General features: G+C 47.6%; 1 pseudogene; it reads right to left on the bottom strand.

The window, feature by feature from the left end:
* The window catches only part of LOC135909552 (uncharacterized), a 218,299-nt pseudogene that overhangs the window by 86,178 nt on the left and 112,320 nt on the right, over positions 1-19,801 (bottom strand).

The raw sequence follows: 19,801 nt of genomic DNA, 5'->3' as shown, positions 1-19,801 counted from the left end.
CCACAATGGCTTCTTTCCATGTGGTCGGAAGGCACCCTGCGTCCCAGATAGTGTTGAAAAGTGTAAGTAGTGTTACTTGTGTGTCATTGTGTAAGTTTTTCAGCATTTCGTACATGATTCTATCAGATCCTGGTGCGGAGCTCTTGCATGCGCTCAAGGCAGCTCTCAATTCGGCAATGCTCAAAGGGCGGTTGTAAGGCTCACTCTGTTGACATTTTCTCATGAGTGGCTTACATTCTTCTATTTGTTTATATTTTAGGAAGGATTCCGAATAATGATTTGAGCTTGATACACTCTCAAAGTGCTCTCCGAGTGAGTTGGCCTGATCTTGCAGTGTATCGCCTTCTGTGTTAACCAAAGGGAGTGCATATGCTTGTCGTCCTCTTATCCTATTGACCCTGTTCCAGGCTTTCGCCTCATCTCTGAACGAGTTAATACTCGATAGAAAGTTCTGCCAACTTTCTCGTCTGGCCTTTCGGCGGGTTCTCCTGCCTTGGGATTTTACTTTTTTAAAATTTATAAGATTCTCCGCAGTGGGGGAGGCGCGCAGCAACCCCCATGCCTTGTTCTGATTCTTACGAGCGATCCTACATTCGCCGTTCCACCACGGTACACGTCGTTTGCATGCCAAACCACTTACTTCGGATATGCATTTTGATGCGACATCTATTATGAAGGCTGTAAAGAACTCGACTGCAGCATCAATTCCTAACGAAGACAGCTCAGCCCATGAGATACTAGTAAGAGATCGAAATTTCTCCCAATCAGCTGTCTCAATCTTCCACCTAGGAGCGTGTGGTGGATATTCGTTTTCTTTTAGAGATCTTAGCAGTATAGGGAAGTGGTCGCTTCCGTAAGGGTTGTCGGCAACTTCCCATTCAAGCTCAGGCAGTAGAGACGGCGAGACTATGCTAAGATCTATGGAAGAATAGGTTCTGTTTGTAAGAGAGTAATATGTGTGTTCCTTTCTATTCAACAGACAAGCACCAGAAGAAAAAAGGAACTGTTCGACAAGACGTCCTCGTGCATCTATACGAGGGTCGCCCCACAGGTAGTTATGTGCATTGAAATCGCCAAGAACAGCATAGGGTTCTGGCAATTCATCAATAAAGGACTGAAATTCATGTTTGCTTAGTTTATAATGTGGGGGTATATAAAGTGAGCAAATAGTGATAAGCTTGTTTAGCAGAATAACTCGAACCGCCACTGCCTCAAGGGCCGTTCGTAGCTGCAAACGTTGACAGGCTATGCTTTTTTGAATTACAATGGCGACACCGCCCGATGATGCGATAGCATCGTCGCGATCTTTGCGATAAGTGACGTGCTGTCGAAGAAAATTTGTGTGTTTTGGTTTTAAGTGTGTTTCCTGTAAACACAGCACTTTTGACTTGTGTTTGTGGATGAGTTCTTGTACATCATCAAGGTTTCTAAGGAGACCTCTGACGTTCCATTGTATGATTTGTGTATCCATATTTAGTGTAAATTAGTGCTGTGTGTACGGAAACGGAAGTGATGCATTAGATTACAGAGCTCTTTCGAGGCCCTGTAACCGGGGTTTTGCCTTTTTTGAAGCGTTCGAGGGAACCTCGCCGCTCCTTAGGCGCTTGGCGCGCCGTGGGGATAGATGCTGTGTCCATTGCCTCTTGTGAGGCGCCGGACACGCGCTCTTGCGAGCGAGAAGTTTTTCGGGAGAGTCTCACCTCGGAAGGCAAAACCCCTGCGCCCACCTGCCCGGAGGTCGATGGGGCTCCCTGTGGAATTTGGCTGCGCCGGCTGTTGCCAGCGCTGGGAGGAGCCGGGGAGGTCGAGGCAGCCTCGGCTGCGCCTACCTTCGGGGCCACTATCGGTACTGCGCGATCGCTGCGTGTAGCGCAGGTTGCCGCCGATAACTCTTGTGGGGCCGGCAACCCAAGGGTAGCCTGGCCGGTTTGCTGGTTGGATGGAGTAGGCTTCCCTACTTCCACCCTGGGGGCAGAAGCCAAAGGTGCCTGCTCGCTGCACGCGGGCATGGCACTTGGCATTGGCCGCTGCGACGCCGCCCCCCGACGTGCCGCATCAGCATAAGGTGTGTTGTGGAAAGGAGAGCACCTTTTACGGGCTTCCTTAAACGAAATATTTTCCTTGACTTTAAGGGTGATTATATCTTTTTCTTTCTTCCAGTTTGGACAGGAGCGTGAGTAAGCGGGATGGTCACCACTGCAGTTCACACAGTGAGGTGTGCCACTGCAGTTGTCGGAGGGGTGGCCCTGTACTCCACATTTTGCACAAGTTATTTGACCACGGCAGCTCTGCGAGCCATGGCCGAACCTCTGACATTTGAAACACCTTCTAGGGTTGGAGATATATGGTCGAACATTTAATCTGATGTATCCTGTTTCGATAGTTTCTGGCAGTGTGCTGGATGCAAATGTTAGGATAAGATGCTTTGTGGGGATTTCCTTGTTGTCTCGTCTAAGTATAATACGTTTTACTTCAGTGACATTTTGTTCTTTCCATCCTTCCAAGAGTTCAGTTTCTGTAAAGTCTAGGAGGTCTGCCTCTGACACGACTCCCCGTGAGCTGTTCATTGTTCGGTGTTGTGTAATAAATATTGGTATGTTACCAAATGTAACAAGACTGCCAAGCTTTTCGTACTGTTGTTTCTGAGGGATCTCAAGGAGAAGGTCCCCGCTAGCCATTTTCGTTACCTTATAACCTGACCCTAAGGCTTCGGTCAAAGATTTTGCTACTAGGAAAAGGGAAATAAATCTGGCCTGTTTTGCAGCGTTCTCACTATGTACAACATGGTATTTCTGGTAGGTCTCTTTAGTGCGGGTGAAACATGTGCTCAGGTCTTCGGTGCGCCCCCTCTTCTGAGGGTGGTGATCAAGTAGGCGGGGAAATGCGGGTGTTCCCATAGTAATTTAGTATGTTTTCAGCAGCAATGGCGGCCACCCACCATGGAGCCCAACTTGGGGACGCTGCAGGACTTAACGGGCAAGGCTGCAGGCGCCAACCGTACACTGCCACTATAACCTAATATATTATACCCAAGGGAGGGCACATACACAAGGTTAACCCTTGCCGCCGTGGAGAAAGCAAGTAAATGGAAGAGAGAGGAAGACAGGAAAGATGAAAAAGGCGAGAGAGAAAGACGAAGATTGGAGAGGAGGACAGGAAAAGGCGACTGCCGATTTCCCCTGGGTGGGTCAGTCCGGGGGTGGGGTCTACGTGAAGCCGAGGCCAAAGGGGTGTGTTGCCCCCGCCGAGGGACCGTAAAGGTCCAAACACCCGGCATTGGCTCAACCCCCAGGATCCCCTTTTCCCCGGACACGGCAAAGCCGCGCACGGCTACACACGGGAGGGTCCAACCCTCGTGTGCTCGGGTACGTGGTGTCGCAACACACCCAACGCCGAAACCTAATTGTGGCTTTAGTACATGCAGTTTATTATTGATTTCTTCGTCCCACATGCCTTGCCAGTGGCTTCGTAGTTTCCTTCTTAAGAAAGGCTTCAGGTCTGTGACAGGGACCGAAGCAGTAGGATTAACTGCACGCAATGAGATTGATGTGGCCATCTGGTCGGCTAGAACGTTTCCCTCGATGCCCCTATGTCCAGGCACCCACCATATGATGATGATGATGATGAGTGGTGTTTAATGGCGCAAGGGCCAGGTTTGGCCAAAGAGCGCCATGACAGGTGGTAATGTTTACGATGTGTTGTGGGTGACGTGCCTAATGAACTCATCATGGTAGGTGAGATATGGCTGTAAAAGGGCCTAAAACTTCCGCGGTAAGTGGAGTAGAATACATAGGTGCTAAAATAATGATGATGACTAGGGTGTGATATGGGCTATGGCATTGGACTTTCGTTAAAACATGATGCAATAAAACTTAACACTGACAAGAGAGTTTCAAGAGAGCCCTTGAATGCAGGGCTGTTAGTCGTGTGCTTAAAAGTTACCTGGCCAGATGATTTTCAGTGTGTCCGTTTCGGCTAAAAACTCTAAGACTGTTTGCAGGTTAAAAAGAGGTTCATCGCTAAGAAAAAATGCAGGGTGAAGGGGTAAATTCTCGCGATATGCAGCAGGGAAATACTTTTTCCTCTCTGTTTCTATTGCAGGGCACTCAATAAGAGCATGGAGGACAGTGAGATTATAGCCGCACTTAGCACAAGTTGGAGGATCGCCCCCAGTCAAGAGATGAGAGTGGGTGCCGTATGTGTGGCCTATCCTTAATCGGCAGAGAAGTACTTCCTTGTACCTTGCTATTTTCCCATTTATCCAGTTCCCCAGTTTTGGCTTTATTATATGAAGCTTGTTCATTTTTTGTGTATCCCATTCGCCCTGCCAGTGATTCCTCAATTTACTGCGTAGAAAGGGTTTTAGGTCTGTGGCAGGGATGGGGATATTTGAATCTGCATCGCTAAAAATTACTGACCTAGCACTTTCGTCAGCAGCTTCGTTGCCTTTTATACCTTTGTGACCAGGTACCCAGCATATTATAATCGATTGATTGCACATATATGCGGAACATAACAAGCTATACAGCTCATTAAAAACCGAGTTCTTATGCTTTTGTAAGCTAATTAGGGCTCTCACTACACTTAATGAGTCTGTGAAGACAATAGCCTTGGCGATATTTTTTAGCCGTATGTGTTGAATAGCCTTAAGTATGGCGTATGCTTCTGCTGTAAAGATACTGGTGTGTGGGTTTAGTGGTCCAGATGTTGAAAGTGAGGGTCCCAGAGCTGCGTGAGCAACACCAGTTGGAGACTTCGAAGCATCTGTGTAAAATTCATCACATGAGTACTTTTCCTTGAGTTCTATAAAATGCGAATATATGTGTGCCTCCGGGGCTCGTTTCGATATTTCTAAGAAAGAGATGTCGCATTGGATAGTCTGCCACTCCCAAGGCGGTGGAAGCCGTGTAGGAGCCATTAAGTCATTGTGTAAAAGAGGGACCCCCGTTTTTTCTGATAGTGCTTCCAACCGGAGGGACAGAGGAGGCCTAGTGGCTGGGCGGTTACGAAACAGCCTAGCAGTGGACAAGTCACATATAGTGAAATGACAAGGATGTTTAACATCTGACCTAACTTTAAGGGCGTAGGAGAAAGTTAAATATGTCCTTTGGTAGTGCAACGACCATTCGTTTGACTCGACGTAGAGGCTTTGCACAGGGCTAGTCCTAAAGGCGCCTGTAGCAAGGCGGATACCTAAGTGGTGAATGGGATCAAGCATTTTCAGAGCACTAGGTCCGGCAGAATTGTAGACTATTGCTCCGTAGTCAAGGCGAGTTAATATTAGACTTTTGTAGAGCTTTAAAAGGCACCGCCTGTCGCTTCCCCAAGATGTACGTGACAAGAGCTTCAGCAAGTTCATAGACTTGAGGCACTTTGATTTCAGGTACTTCAAGTGTGGTACAAAAGTCAGCTTACTATCTAAAAGGATTCCGAGAAATTTGTGTTCATAGCTCACAGATAGCCGTTCTCCATTTAGATCTATTGCGGGGTCCGCCATTATGCCTCTCTTGTTAGAAAATAGGACGCATGTACTTTTGTGTGGGTTTAGTTTGAAACCGTTCTGGTCCGCCCACTTAGATAATTTATTTATGCAAAGCTGTACTTGTCGCTCGCAGATACTTAGGTTACATGATTTGAAGCCTATCTGGATGTCATCCACATATACGGAATAAAACATTGTATGTGGTATGGCAGTCTGGATCGAATTCATTTTGACAATAAAAAGAGTGCAGCTCAGCACACCACCTTGTGGAACACCGGCCTCTTGCGTAAATGGACGAGACAGAACGTTACCAACTCTAACACGGAACGTCCGATTGGAGAGGTAACTCTGAATCACGTTCAGCAAGTTGCCTCGAACTCCCATTTCAGACAGGTCACGGAGGATTCCATAGCGCCAGGTTGTGTCGTATGCCTTTTCCATATCTAAAAATACTGACAGGAAGAACTGTTTGCGGACAAAGGCATCAGGGATATTTGTCTCGATGCGGACAAGGTGATCTGTTGTGGATCTGCGCTCCCTAAAACCGCACTGTAAGGGATCGAGTATTTTGTTGCTTTCAAGAAAATGGATGAGGCGACGGTTAATCATCTTTTCAAATAATTTGCATAGACAACTAGTGAGAGCTATAGGTCTATAACTGTTGGGTGAGGAAGGGTCCTTGCCCTCTTTGAGAATAGGGATTACGATTGCTTCTTTCCAGACAGAAGGAATGTATCCGGCAGAGAACATGGAATTGAAGAGTGACAGCAGTGTTTTTTGGGTTTCAGGGTGTAAGTGTCTAATCATCTCATACATTATTCTGTCACTTCCTGGAGCGGACTTGTTGCAACAGTTCAGTGAGGCTTGGAACTCAGCCATTCCAAATGGACGATTGTATACTTCATGGGATGTGCCTTTCCCACCCAGAGTCATCTGTTCCGCTTGTCGCCGGAATTTTAGGAATGTATCGGTGTAATGAGATGTACTGGAAATGTGCTCGAAATGTGCTCCTAGACAGTCAGCCTGGTCCTCAAGAGTATCTGTTTGTGCGTTTACTAATGGTAGAGGATGAGTTTCGCGGCCTTTTATTTTGTTTACTCTGTTCCAGACTCTTCTTTCGTCTGTATATGAATTAATACTAGAGATGTATTTCTGCCAACTTTCCCTTTTGGCAAGGCGGCGCGTTCTTCTACCTTCTGATTTTATTTTCTTGAAGCTGATCAAGTTCTCGGTAGTTGGGCAGTCGCGAAGGCGACTCCAAGCCTTATTTTGATTTTTGCGGGCTTCCTTACACTGCTCATTCCACCAAGGAATGCGTCGTTTAGAGGGTGATCCATTCGTTTGAGGGATACATATTGATGCAGTTTCTGTTATAAACGCCGTCAAATATGACACTCTATCATCGATTGAGAGAGTACAGATGTCATCCAAGGTCAAATGTGTCAGCTCTCTGTATCGTTTCCAGTCAGCACAGTCGACCTTCCAACGGGGCAGATGTGGAGAAAACTTATCGCTTTTTGTTAATTTTAAAACAATTGGGAAATGGTCACTCCCATATGGATTTTTGATCACGTTCCACTCCAGGTATGGCACTAATGTACTTGATGTTATGCTTAAGTCAATGGATGAGAACGTTTTGTTGGCCACGCTGTAGAATGTGGGTTCTTTCTTGTTTAGTATGCATGTATTGGAAGATAAAAGGAAGTTTTCTAATAAGCGCCCTCTCGCATCACAACGAGAACCTCCCCAGAGGGTGTTGTGTGCATTTAAATCGCCTACTAGAATGTAAGGTTCTGGGAGTTCTGCAATAAAGCTCTCGAATTCTGTTCTGGAAAGTTGATGGCTCGGAGGAATGTAGAGAGAGCAAACAGTAACTAGCTTATCAAATAGCACGGCTCTGATTGCCACTGCCTCAAGGGGCGTTTGCAGATGTAAATGCTTACAGGCGATACCCTTATCAACTATAATAGCAACACCGCCTGACGAGGCGTAGGCGTCACTGCGATCTTTGCGGTAAATGGCGTACTGTTTGAGAAAGTTAGTATGTGAAAGATTGAGGTGTGTCTCTTGCACACACAGCACCCTTGGATTAAACTTGCGAAGGAGTTCCTTAATGTCATCAAGATTATGTATTAGACCTCTCACATTCCAATGCATTACCTGTGTGGCCATATTGGAAGTGTTTTATGGTGTGTGTAAAGAGATATGGATTAGGTTGGCTCAAGGGACCTTTCCAGGCCCCTTGACGCGGGGTAGTTCTTTTTTCTTGGCGCGCTCCAGGGAGCAACGCCGTTCCTTCGGCGTGTGAGACGCCGGAGAAGTTTTCGTTACATCCATCGCCTCGTCAGAGGCGCTGGATGACGCCCGCTCAGCGGGCACGCGCGGGGTTTTTTCGGGCCTGTCCGCACGAGCAGTGGCCCTAGGACCGGCAGGCTCGGAAGTCTGCTGGCCCTTCGTGGTAGGGGGCGGAGGAGCAGTGGCTGCTTCCGCCAGGGGGGCTGATGGCGTAACCGCCGTCACACTCCGTGTGACTTGCGCGGCCGCCAGAGGATGTGGCGCTGCCCCCCGGCGCGTCACATCACTGTAGGACGGATTCGGTTGGTTATGTACAGAAAAACGCTTGCGCGCTTCCGGAAAAGAAATGTTTAGTTTGACCTTCAGTTCGATTATTTGTTTTTCTTTTTTCCATGACGGGCACGATCGCGAATAGGCGGGGTGGTCTCCGTCACAGTTAGCGCAGTGGGTTGTAGAAGAACAGGTGTCCGATGTGTGGTCTTTAGATGCACATTTTGCACAAGTAGCACGCCCTCGGCAGCTCTGAGACCCATGCCCAAAACGCTGACACTTGAAGCATCGGCGCGGATTGGGGATGTACGGTCGTACGCGTAGTTTGCAATATCCCGTCTCTAATGAATCAGGTAGTTCACTTGTTCCAAATGTTATTATTAGATGTTTTGTTGGAATTTCCTTGTCGTCACGCCTTAACTTAATTCGTTGCACCTTTACTACGTTTTGTTCTTGCCATCCTTCCAACAGTTCGCTCTCACTAAGTTCAAGGAGGTCGTCATCAGAAATGACACCACGTACAGTGTTCATTGACCGGTGGGGGCCCACAGAGACTGGAATGTCACCGAACGCAACAAGTTTGGTCAGTTTGCTGTATTGGAGCTTGTCACGCACTTCGAGAAGAAGGTCGCCGCTTCCCATCTTAGTTACTTTGTAACCAGAGCCGATTGCTTCAGTCAGACATTTTGCGACCACAAATGGGGATATTGTGCGAACTGTTTTGGTTTCATGCTGGCTATGTATTACATGGTATTTGGGGAAAATTTCTTTCGGTTTCAAGAGGAAGTTGAAAGTTTCATCGGTGCGCCCCCTCTTCAGGGAGCGATCAAGGAGTGGGGGGAATTTTGAAGCCATATATAGAATTGCTGTATTCGGCAGGAATGCCCGCCGCCCACCTCGGAGCCCAACCTGGGGACGCCACAGGATTAGAAACATTCTATTCTGCGTACGCCAGCGGTACAATCCCACTATAACCTAATATAAATACCCAAGACTGGATATGTTACACAAGGTTAACCCTTGCCGCCAGGAAAATAACGAAGTAATAAGAAGTGAAGAGAAGACAGGAGAGATAGAAAAGTAAGAGATAAAGACGAAGATTCGAGAGGAAGAGATAGGAAGAGGCGACTGCCGATTTCCCCCGGGTGGGTCAGTCCGGGGGAGGCACCCACCATATGATCAGATGTTGGTTAGATACATATGCTTTGCACAGTGCGGAGTAGAGCTCATTAAATACTGGATTTTTGTGATTACAGAAAGACATCAAGGCCTTCACAATACTGAGTGAGTCCGTATATATAATTGATTTCTGGAGTTGTGATTTATTTATATGCTTTACGGCCGACAGAAGTGCGTAGGCCTCAGCCGTAAAGATACTAGTTTCCGGGTGCAGTACGTCGGATTCCGAGAAGGATGGGCCGACGGCTGCATAGGATACCCCGTCGCATGACTTTGATGCGTCTGTGTAGAACTCCGTGCAGGAGTATTTGTGCTGGAGTTCCCGGAAATGCATCTTGATTTCAATCTCTGGAGCATGCTTTGCGACTTCCACAAACGATATATCACATTGTATGAGCTGCCACTCCCAAGGAGGTAGCAGCTTGCCTGGATGCATTAGGCGAAGCTCGAGGAGTGGAACGTGCATTACTTCGCTAAGCTCCCTCACACGCAGCGAGAAAGGCTGTCTTACGGACGGACGATTGCGAAAGAGTGTAGCACATGTCATGTCATTAATGGTATTATAACAGGGATGTTGGGGGTTTGAGTGGACTTTCAGAAAATATGTATGGCTGATGTATGTTCTCTGCAGATGAAGTGACCACTCATTTGATTCTACATATAAACTTTGTATGGGACTCGTTCTGAAAGCGCCAGTGGCCAGTCGGATTCCTAGATGGTGGACTGGGTCTAGCATCCTTAGTGCGCTTGGGGCGGCAGAGTGGTAAATCACTGCGCCATAGTCTAGTCGTGATCGAATGAGGCTTTTATATATATTCATTAACCACTTCCTGTCACTACCCCACGTAGTCTGGGATAGAAGTTTGATTATGTTCATTGTTTTTAGACACTTTTCTTTGAGATGTTTAATGTGGGGGACGAAGGTGAGTCTGTAGTCAAGTATGAGACCTAGAAACTTGTGTTCTTTGTTTACAGGTATCTGTTGTCCACGCAGTTCTATGCAAGGATCTGGGATAAGTCCTCTCTTTCTTGTAAAAAGAACACAAGAGCTTTTGTTAGGATTGATCTTAAACCCATTCTTGTCTGCCCACATTGACACTTTGTTCAGGCCATGCTGCACCTGTCTCTCGCAGACTGCGAGGTTACAAGATTTGAAAGCTATTTGAATGTCGTCCACGTAGACAGAGTAAAAGATGGCGGGTGGTAGTGAAGCACGAAGCGTATTCATCTTCACGATAAATAGCGTGCAGCTGAGCACGCCTCCTTGGGGTACACCCGTTTCTTGCGTAAAAGGACGTGAGAGTGCATTGCCGACTTTTACCCGGAAGGTACGATTTGACAGATAGCTTTCTATTATATTATGCATATTACCGTGGATGCCCATTTCTGACAAGTCTCTTAAGATACCGTAACGCCACGCCGTATCGTACGCCTTCTCCATATCGAGGAATATGGATAAGAAGAATTGTTTGTGTACAAATGCGTCCCGGATATTTGCTTCTACACGTACAAGATGGTCAGTTGTGGAGCGCCCTTCTCGGAAGCCACACTGACAGGGGTCAAGTATTTTTTTCTGTTCAAGGAAATGGATGAGTCGCCGATTTGTCATTTTTTCAAATAGCTTACACATGCAGCTTGTGAGGGCTATCGGGCGGTAACTTTCCACTGAAGAAGGGTCTTTCCCTTGTTTCAAAACAGGGACCACAATGGCTTCTTTCCATGCCGTTGGAAGGTACCCTGCGTCCCAGATAGTGTTGAAGAGTGTAAGTTGTGTTACTTGCGTGTCATTGTGTAAGTTTTTGAGCATTTCGTACAAGATTCTATCGGATCCTGGTGCGGAACTCTTGCATGCACTCAAGGCAGCTTTCAACTCGGCAGCACTAAAAGGGCAATTGTGCGGTTCATTCTGTCGGCATTTATTGATGAGTGGCTTGCATTCTTCTATTTCTTTATATTTTAGGAAGGATTGCGAATAATGTTTTGAGCTTGATACACCCTCAAAGTGCTCCCCAAGTGAGTCGGCCTGATCTTTCAGTGTATCTCCCTGTGTGTTTACCAGGGGGAGTGAATGTGTTTGCCGCCCTCTAATCCTATTTACTCTGTTCCAGGCTTTGGCCTCATCCCTAAATGACGTAATACTTGATAAAAACTTGTGCCAACTTTCTCGTCTGGCCTGACGGCGGATTCGCCTTCCTTGTGATTTTACTTTCTTAAAGTTAATAAGATTCTCCGCAGTGGGGGAGGCGCGTAGCAACCCCCACGCTTTGTTCTGATTTTTACGTGCGATCCTACAATCGTCGTTCCACCACGGAACACGCGGTTTGCACGACAGGCCATTTACTTGTGATATACATTTAGATGCGGCATCTATTATGAAGGCTGTAAAATATTCCACAGCAGCGTCAATTCCTAGCGAGGACATGTCATCCCACGAAATACAAGATAGAGTTTGGAATTTTTCCCAGTCGGCAGTGTCAATTTTCCACCTAGGAGCCTGTGGTGGATATTCCTTTACTTCAGGTGTTCTAAGCAGGATAGGGAAGTGGTCGCTTCCGTAAGGATTGTTCATAACTTCCCATACGAGTTCAGGCAGTATACACGGGGAAACTAGGCTGAGGTCAATTGATGAAAATGTTCTGTTGGCGAGAGAATAATATGTGGGTGCCTTTTTATTCAGCAGGCATGCACCAGAAGAGAATAGGAACTGTTCAACAAGACGACCTCGCGCATCTATACGAGAGTCACCCCACAGGCTGTTGTGCGCATTGAAATCCCCAAGTACAACTTAAGGTTCTGGCAATTCATCTATGAAGGACTGAAATTCATGTTTGCTTAGTTTGTAGTGTGGGGGTATATAAATTGAGCAAAAAGTGATAAGTTTGTTTAGCAGAACAGCTCGCACTGCGACTGCTTCAAGGGGCGTTCGTAGCTGTAAAGGTTGATGATGATGATGTGTGTTGTTTTGTGGCGCAAGGGCCAGGTTTGGCCAAAGAGCGCCATGACTGGTGGTAGTGTTAAGGATGTATTATGGAAGATGTGACTTGGCTGTAAAGTGGCCTAAAATAGTCGCTGTAAAGTGCGTAAAATCTACGTGCTATAAAATTATGGCGATGACTGATGACGAATACTATGAACTTTAAAATCCATCGTAAAAGAGTGATGCAATGTTTAAAATGTGCGAGATGTTAAATTGCTTACAGCACTACTGCCTCGCCAGAGCCCTTGAACCATAAGGGCCTAGAGGCATGTGCTATTCAAAATAGTTATAGCAGCGGCATCCTCTGGAGAGAGGACCCGCTACGAACATGTGGGGCTAAAAATATGCAAGACAACATCTTTGAGAAAGCTTAGTACTGCGTTGGTGTCAAATAAAGGTTCTGGGCCGAGTAACATAACAGGATGAAGGGGGATGTGCTGTCGGTATGCTAAGGGAAAATGTTTCTTTCTTTCATATTCGGCTTCCCGACACTCCAGTAGGACGTGGAGGACGGTCAGCCTCTCCCCGCACCTACCGCAGGTTGGAGGCTGATTTCCCGTGAGCAAGAAGTTATGTGTTCCAAAAGTGTGTCCTATTCTAAGACGGCAGAATAGGACATCTGTCCTGCGGGATTTTGTTACAGGAGGCCAGAAACCTAATTGTGGCTTTATTACATGCAGTTTATTATTGATTTCTTCGTCCCACATGCGTTGCCAGTGGCTTCGTAGTTTCCTTCTTAAGAAAGGCTTCAGATCTGTGACAGGGACCGAAGCAGTAGGATTAACTGCATGCAATGAGATTGATGTGGCCATCTGATCGGCTAGAACGTTTCCCTCGATGCCCCTATGTCCAGGTACCCAGCATATGATCACATGTTGGTTAGATACATATGCTTTGCACAGTGCGGAGTAGAGATCATTAAATACTGGATTTCTGTGATTACAGAAAGACATCAAGGCCTTCACAACACTGAGGGAGTCCGTATATATAATTGATTTCTGGAGCTGTGATTTATTTATATGCTTTACGGCCGACAGCAGTCCGTAGGCCTCAGCCGTAAAGATACTAGTTTCCGGGTGCAGTACGTCGGATTCCGAGAAGGATGGACCGACGGCTGCATAGGATACCCCGTCGCGTGACTTTGATGCGTCTGTGTAGAACTCCGTGCAGGAGTATTTGTGCTGGAGTTCCCGGAAATGCATCTTGATTTCAATCTCTGGAGCATGCTTTGTGACTTCCACGAAAGATATATCACATTGTATGAGCTGCCACTCCCAAGGAGGTAGCAGCTTGGTTGGATGCATTAGGGGAAGCTCGAGGAGTGGAACATGCATTTCTTCACTAAGCTCCCTCACACGCAGCGAGAAAGGCTGTCTTACGGAGGGACGATTGCGAAAGAGTGTAGCATATGTCACGTCATTAACGGTATTAAAACAGGGATGTTCAGGATTTGAGTGGACTTTCAGTAAATATGTTTGGCTGATGTACGTTCTCTGGATATGAAGCGACCACTCATTTGATTCTACATATAAACTTTGTATGGGACTCGTTCTGAAAGCGCCAGTGGCCAGTCGGATTCCTAGATGGTGGACTGGGTCTAGCATCCTTAGTGCGCTTGGGGCGGCAGAGTGGTTAATCACGGCGCCATAGTCTAGTCGTGATCGAATGAGGCTTTTATAGAGATTCATTAAGCACTTCCTGTCACTACCCCACGTAGTCTGGGATAGAAGTTTGATTATGTTCATTGTTTTTAGACACTTTTCTTTGAGATGTTTAATGTGGGGGACGAAGGTGAGTCTGTAGTAAAGTATGACACCTAGAAATTTGTGTTCTTTGTTTACAGGTATCTGTTGTCCACGCAGTTCTATGCAAGGATCTGGGATAAGTCCTCTGTTTCTTGTAAAAAGAACACAAGAGCTTTTGTTAGGATTGATCTTAAACCCATTCTTGTCTGCCCACATTGACACTTTGTTCAGGCCATGCTGTACCTGTCTCTCGCAGACTGCGAGGTTACAAGATTTGAAAGCTATTTGAATGTCGGCTGTAAAGGTTGACATGCTATACTTTTATGGGTGAGAATCGCCACACCACCGGATGATGCGACGGCATCACCGCGGTCTCTGGAAAAGTTATGTACTGTCGGAGAAAGTTTGTGTGTTTGGATTTTAAGTGTGTTTCCTGTAAACACAGCACTTTTGGATTGTGTTGGTGGATTATTTCCTGCACATCATCAAGGTTTCTAAGACCTCGGACATTCCACTGAATTATTTGTGTATCCATTTTTAAAGTAAGTTGGTGCTGTGTGTACGGAAACTGAAAGATGTCTTAGATTACAGAGCCCTTTCGAGGCCCTGTAACGGGAGTTTTGCCCTTTCTGGAGCGTTTGAGGGATCCTCGTCGCTCCTTAGGCGCTTGGGGCGCCTTGAGGTTACGTCGCCGGACACGTGCTCTTGCGAGCGAGAAGTTATCAGGGAGAGTCCCGCCTTGGAGGGCAAGACCGCTGCGCCCACCGGCCCCGAGGTCGATAGGGCTCCCTGGGGAATTTGGCTGCGCCGGCTGTTGCCAGCGCTGGAAGGGGCCGGGGTGGTTGGAGCAGTCTCAGCTGCGCCCAACTTCGGGGTAGAAGGTCCCTTCTGCTCGGTTGGCGGAGCAGCGCTAGCTGCAACCACCGTGGGGGCAGACGGCGTAGCTGCCGTCTCACTGCCTGTGGGTCGGACAGCCGCCGGAGGCCGTTGTGACGCTGCCCCCTGACACGCCACTTCGGCAAAGCTTTTCTTTGGCAAGTATGCTACCCGCCTGCGTGCCTCTTTGAATGATATGTTTTCCTTTACTTTGATTGTGACTATGTCTCTCTTTTTTCCAGGACGGGCACGACCGCGAGTATGCGGCGTGCTCGCCTTCACAGTTTACAGAATGGAGAGTGTTCATGCAAGCTTCAGAAGTATGTTCGTGTGCACTGCACTTCGCACAGGTTTGACGGCCTCGACAGCTCTGCGAACTGTGACCGAAGAGTTGGCATTGGAAGCATCTAAGCGGATTTGGCACATATGGCCTAACACGGAGCTTGATGTACCCGGCCTCTACAGACTCGGGCAGAATACTTGAGCCGAAAGTCAATATGAGGTGTTTGGTCTTGATTTCTTTGCTGTCACGCCTGATCTTAATTATTTTAACATTGATAACGTTCTGGTCACTGAAGCCCTCCAAGAGTTCATCCTCAGTGAGCTCCAGCAAGTCATCGTCCGAGACAACACCGCGGCTTGTGTTCATGGTACGGTGCGGTGTTAATGTTACTTGGGTCTCCCTAAATGACACAAGTTGCGGCAGCTTCTCATACTGCTTCTGATTTTGGAGCTCCAAAAGGAGATCGCCACTTGACGTTCTCGACACCTTATATCCTGTACCGAAAACTTCGGTTAAAGACTTGTAAAGAAGGAACGGTGAAATGGATTGCACTAGTTTGTCTAGCTTTTCTGAGTGAGTCACGTGGAATCGAGGAAAGTTGAGGACTTGTCCGAAAAATTGAAAGAGATCTTTGGTGCGCCCTCGTTTCTGAGGGCGATCAGGAAGTTTGGGGAAAGAAGTTTCCATGAAATATATCAAAATTCGGCAACAGCGCTGACCGCCCACCACGGAGCCCAACGAGGGGACGCGGCAGAGCTTGCATGCAAGTCTGCACAACGCCAGCCGTACGCCGCCACTATAACCAAATATGGTGTACCCAAGGTTGGATAACCACACAGGGTTAACCCTTGCCGCCAAGGAAAAAGGAAGTAAATAGAAGAGAGAAGGAGACAGGAAAGGTCAAAAAGTGAGAGATAAAGACGAAGATTGAAGGAGGGAGAGACAGGAAAAGACGACTGCCGATTTCCTCCAGGTGGGTCAGTCTGGAGGTGCCGTCTATGTGAAGCAGAGGCCGAAGAGGTGTGTTGCCTCCGCCGGGGGGCCTTAAAGGTCCAGACACCCAGCATCGGCTCAACCTCCAGGATCCCCCTTTCCCCAGACACGGCTAAGCCGCGCACGGCTACACGCGGGAGGATCCAACCCTCGTGTGCTCGGGTACGTGGTGTCGCAACACACCAAACGCCTGCTGACGCAGACGCCCCTGCGGGCCGTGAACTGTCTCAGCTTCAGCAATTTTGCACACTCTGTGTCAAGAGGAAACTGCGAGCCTGCTGTTTTAAGTTCACTCTTGAATGCAGATGCTGGTGAGCAGGATACTTGCACTGGGAGGGAGAAACTCATTGACAGATTTCTCGATGCCGGAAACTTGGATGCAGCCGACGCCCTGCTCACAAAAGCTGTGCCTGACCATTCTTCCATTGTTGTGGCATCAAGCGACTGCAGGCTAACCTTTTACATTGCTGGTTACGTCGCGCGAAAATGCGCTCTAAAACGGGTTGTGAAAGGTGTCTTAACCTTCGTTTGCTCACCAAGGAGGCAGTGGACAATTTAAACATGGCCGAGCTTGTCCGTTTAAAGGACAATGGTGGGTTACTTTACCCTTCAAGCAAGTTGTTTAAATTTGTGGCTGACCTCGAAGAGTCATTCACAACCTGCTTTAGCCTTTCAGAGCTGCACTCTGAAAGTGTGCTTGATGTTTTGGACCTTGCTAAGCAAAAGCAGCAAACTGAGCTTGGATGCCCTGAGCACGCTCATACCATAGCTGCAGAAATAACTGCATTTTACCTAACTACTCGTCTGCATTTTTTCACGAAGAGCATTAATCGAGCCAGCGACAGCAAGCGGCAGGCGTCAAAGCACCTTAAATTGAGTAGGTGCTGAACAAGGCAATGGCAGAGAAGTTGTGAATTTTTGCAAACAAGATTTTTTTCTGATCATTTCTGCACTGAAGTCAGTTGTAAATAAAAGCTTCATATGGTGTTCATCTGTACATGGCTGTGACATCAATTTTATAATTATTACTACATCAAAAACAACAAAACTCACATCATAGCGGTAAATCGATCATATTTACAAGACCATTGACTTCTCTGAGCCATATATGAGCTAAAAATGCCGCATAAAATTTAGCTTAAACGGTTTACTTCTGAAAGTGTGTGGACAATGGCTGTGAGTACACACACTAAATGGCATTGCTTTCGGGTCTTGATCTTCAAACCACAGCAATGGTCGCGCAAATAATTTGCTCTGTATGTCATGCTGACCGCTTGTCATTCTGCGATGGTGTTTTGCGCCAAAAAATCTCTCTGCAAGTCGGAGTTTAGCAGACGACGCGACAGTAGGAATGTTGTATCCTTGCTTAGGTACGTGGTTTTCGCACGCGGTTCAATAATTAACAAGCCTAGTCACTGTAACTGACAGGCGGAGAACAGCAAGAAGTAATAAATGAGCGATTCTTATTAGTAAATGAGATGAAAAACGCAAGATGACAGACGACCTTTTCAAAACTACGCGAATTCCTGTGCCTATGAAGAGTTGCGGTGGCGCCATCTCATGGTGTCTGTTAGAAAACGGCTCGCCTGCACCTCGCCGCTCGCGCCACTAGAGAGTATTCTATAGTCGGATACAACTTTAGAAAAAAGGGGGCGTTTACTCCTCTGAGGCGGATGCACACGAGCATCCACCAATGGGCGCGCACTCTGGACCGACGTCATGCGCCGGACGGCCAGTGACTTCGCCGCTTCGGTCATCTGGGCGGTGCCTCCCCTTTTTTCTAAAGTTGCATCCGACTATAGTTCACTACCCAAGGCGCAGCCGAGCATGCCGGCTGCATCGAGGGCAACGACGGGTGCCACGCCCCCCTCCCGAAACGAAACCGCCGACGCGGCCGCCGCCGTACTAGAGTGTACTAGAAAGGTTTTGAGTGGGCCGAATAACCGGCTCCGCGCTTGCTAGGAGGTGAGGCGCTCCGCGTTGAAAATGCTGTGGTGGCGCTGCGGTCGAAGTGGATTGGGTTGCGCCGGAGCAGACGCAGCGTCAGGAATGTTCTCGAGCAGCTAGCGGCGGTGGTTTTTTTTTTGCGTAGCTCGTTCTTTTGTGATCACTGTTTTATCCTGCAGTTACCATCAAAGTGTGTGGCATGCCTAATCGAAGGCATCGTCACTGCTACGCACCGGGATGTCGCACCGGCTATGCGGGCGTCCCAGCCGAGAAGAAGCTGTCGTTGTTCAGCGTCCCGAAATATGCGGTTCGAAGGAAAGCCTGGGAGCGGAACCTCCATCGCGCTGACAAGCCTCTGGATGAGAACTGCGCAGTTTGTGAGCTGCACTTTGAAGAACGGTACATACTTCGTGACTACGTGCACGTAGTGGCCGGCAAAGAAGTGAGAATCGCACGCGGAGTGCCCGCGCACATCGGAAGCAGTGCCCACGCTTTTGCCCAATACGCCTAAGTATTTGAGCTCAAAGGCACCCCCGAAACGTGCACCACGCAAGCGTGGCACGTCTACCGTGCTCGAAAACCCGGGCTGCAAAAGAAAGCCTGCATGAGTGTACCTACGGCCGTGCACGACAGTGGAAACTGCGACGACGAGTCGGCAGTGGAGTGCACGCAATGGCCAGCTCTTGACTCAAACAATCTCGGGGACCTGAAGACCCCTTCAGCGTACTGGTCAGTGCATAATTTTTCCGACTACGAAGGCACTGTTTATGCACTGTCAAGCTTGGAAGCAAGTTCTGGCACGGTGACCTCTGAAAGGGCTGTTCTGTTCAGCCTGAGTGCGACCGAGATTACGTACAGAACATTCCTCAAGCGAAAACTCGTTGCTGAAGGTGCTGCGAAGACTGTGCTCGAAGCAGACAGAGTCATTTCTGAAGCCTCCGATTTTCTTGCATGTCCTGGTGCGCACTCTACCTCTGCTATTTTAGAGAAAGATCTCACTGCAAAACTTCTGGAAAAAACAACAGTCATTCATGGGGCCTTCCACAGCAAGACATGCACAGGGATGACAACCAAAGGTAAATTTGTGAAGCGAAGTGACAGGTGCAGAGTGGTACACGATTTCATGTGCAGTAAACTGTGAAGGTCACGCCCTGTGCTACTGAGGGCAAGATTAGGTTAAAGCCTAATCACGATGATTAAGATGCGTGCTACATGTGGTAGCAACAGTCCAGAAATTAAGCAACAAGCGTATTTTGCAATTTGTGTTGCTTTGTATCGCTGCCCGAGGTATATGCAATGCAAAAGTGCTGTGATAAGAATTGGAATAGGAGTTTTGTTAATATTACTAAAATATATCAAATTACCCAGGTGTGTTTGCTCAAGCATGCGAACAAAACCTTTTATTGTTCATAAAGCCCTTTCATGCTATAGTGCACTTGCATAAGTAGAATGATAAGTGATGACAAATTTCTCAAGTATTTTGCAATGAGCTTCGGTAGTAGCTTCACTACATTTGACATTCATTGTTATTTCAAACAATATTGCTCTCCTTACATAATTGTGACTAACTGGTGTGTGACATGAGGGCTTAACAAAATCCCTAATTTCTTTTCAGGAGTCCCATGCCTTTCATGCCGTTATCTGCGCAAGACCCTGCTGACACGGATGTCTCGGCTCAGAAACCGTCGTCACAAGCAAATCACGACAGTGGGCCAAAAGCTCAGGTCTATGTTGCAGAAGCACAGGCGCCTGTC

Source organism: Dermacentor albipictus, chromosome 7 (assembly GCF_038994185.2).
Source record: "Dermacentor albipictus isolate Rhodes 1998 colony chromosome 7, USDA_Dalb.pri_finalv2, whole genome shotgun sequence".
Classification (NCBI taxonomy): Eukaryota; Metazoa; Arthropoda; class Arachnida; order Ixodida; family Ixodidae; genus Dermacentor; species Dermacentor albipictus.
The sequence above is the reverse complement of the archived record's forward strand: the minus strand, read 5'-3'. Positions and strand labels throughout refer to the sequence as shown.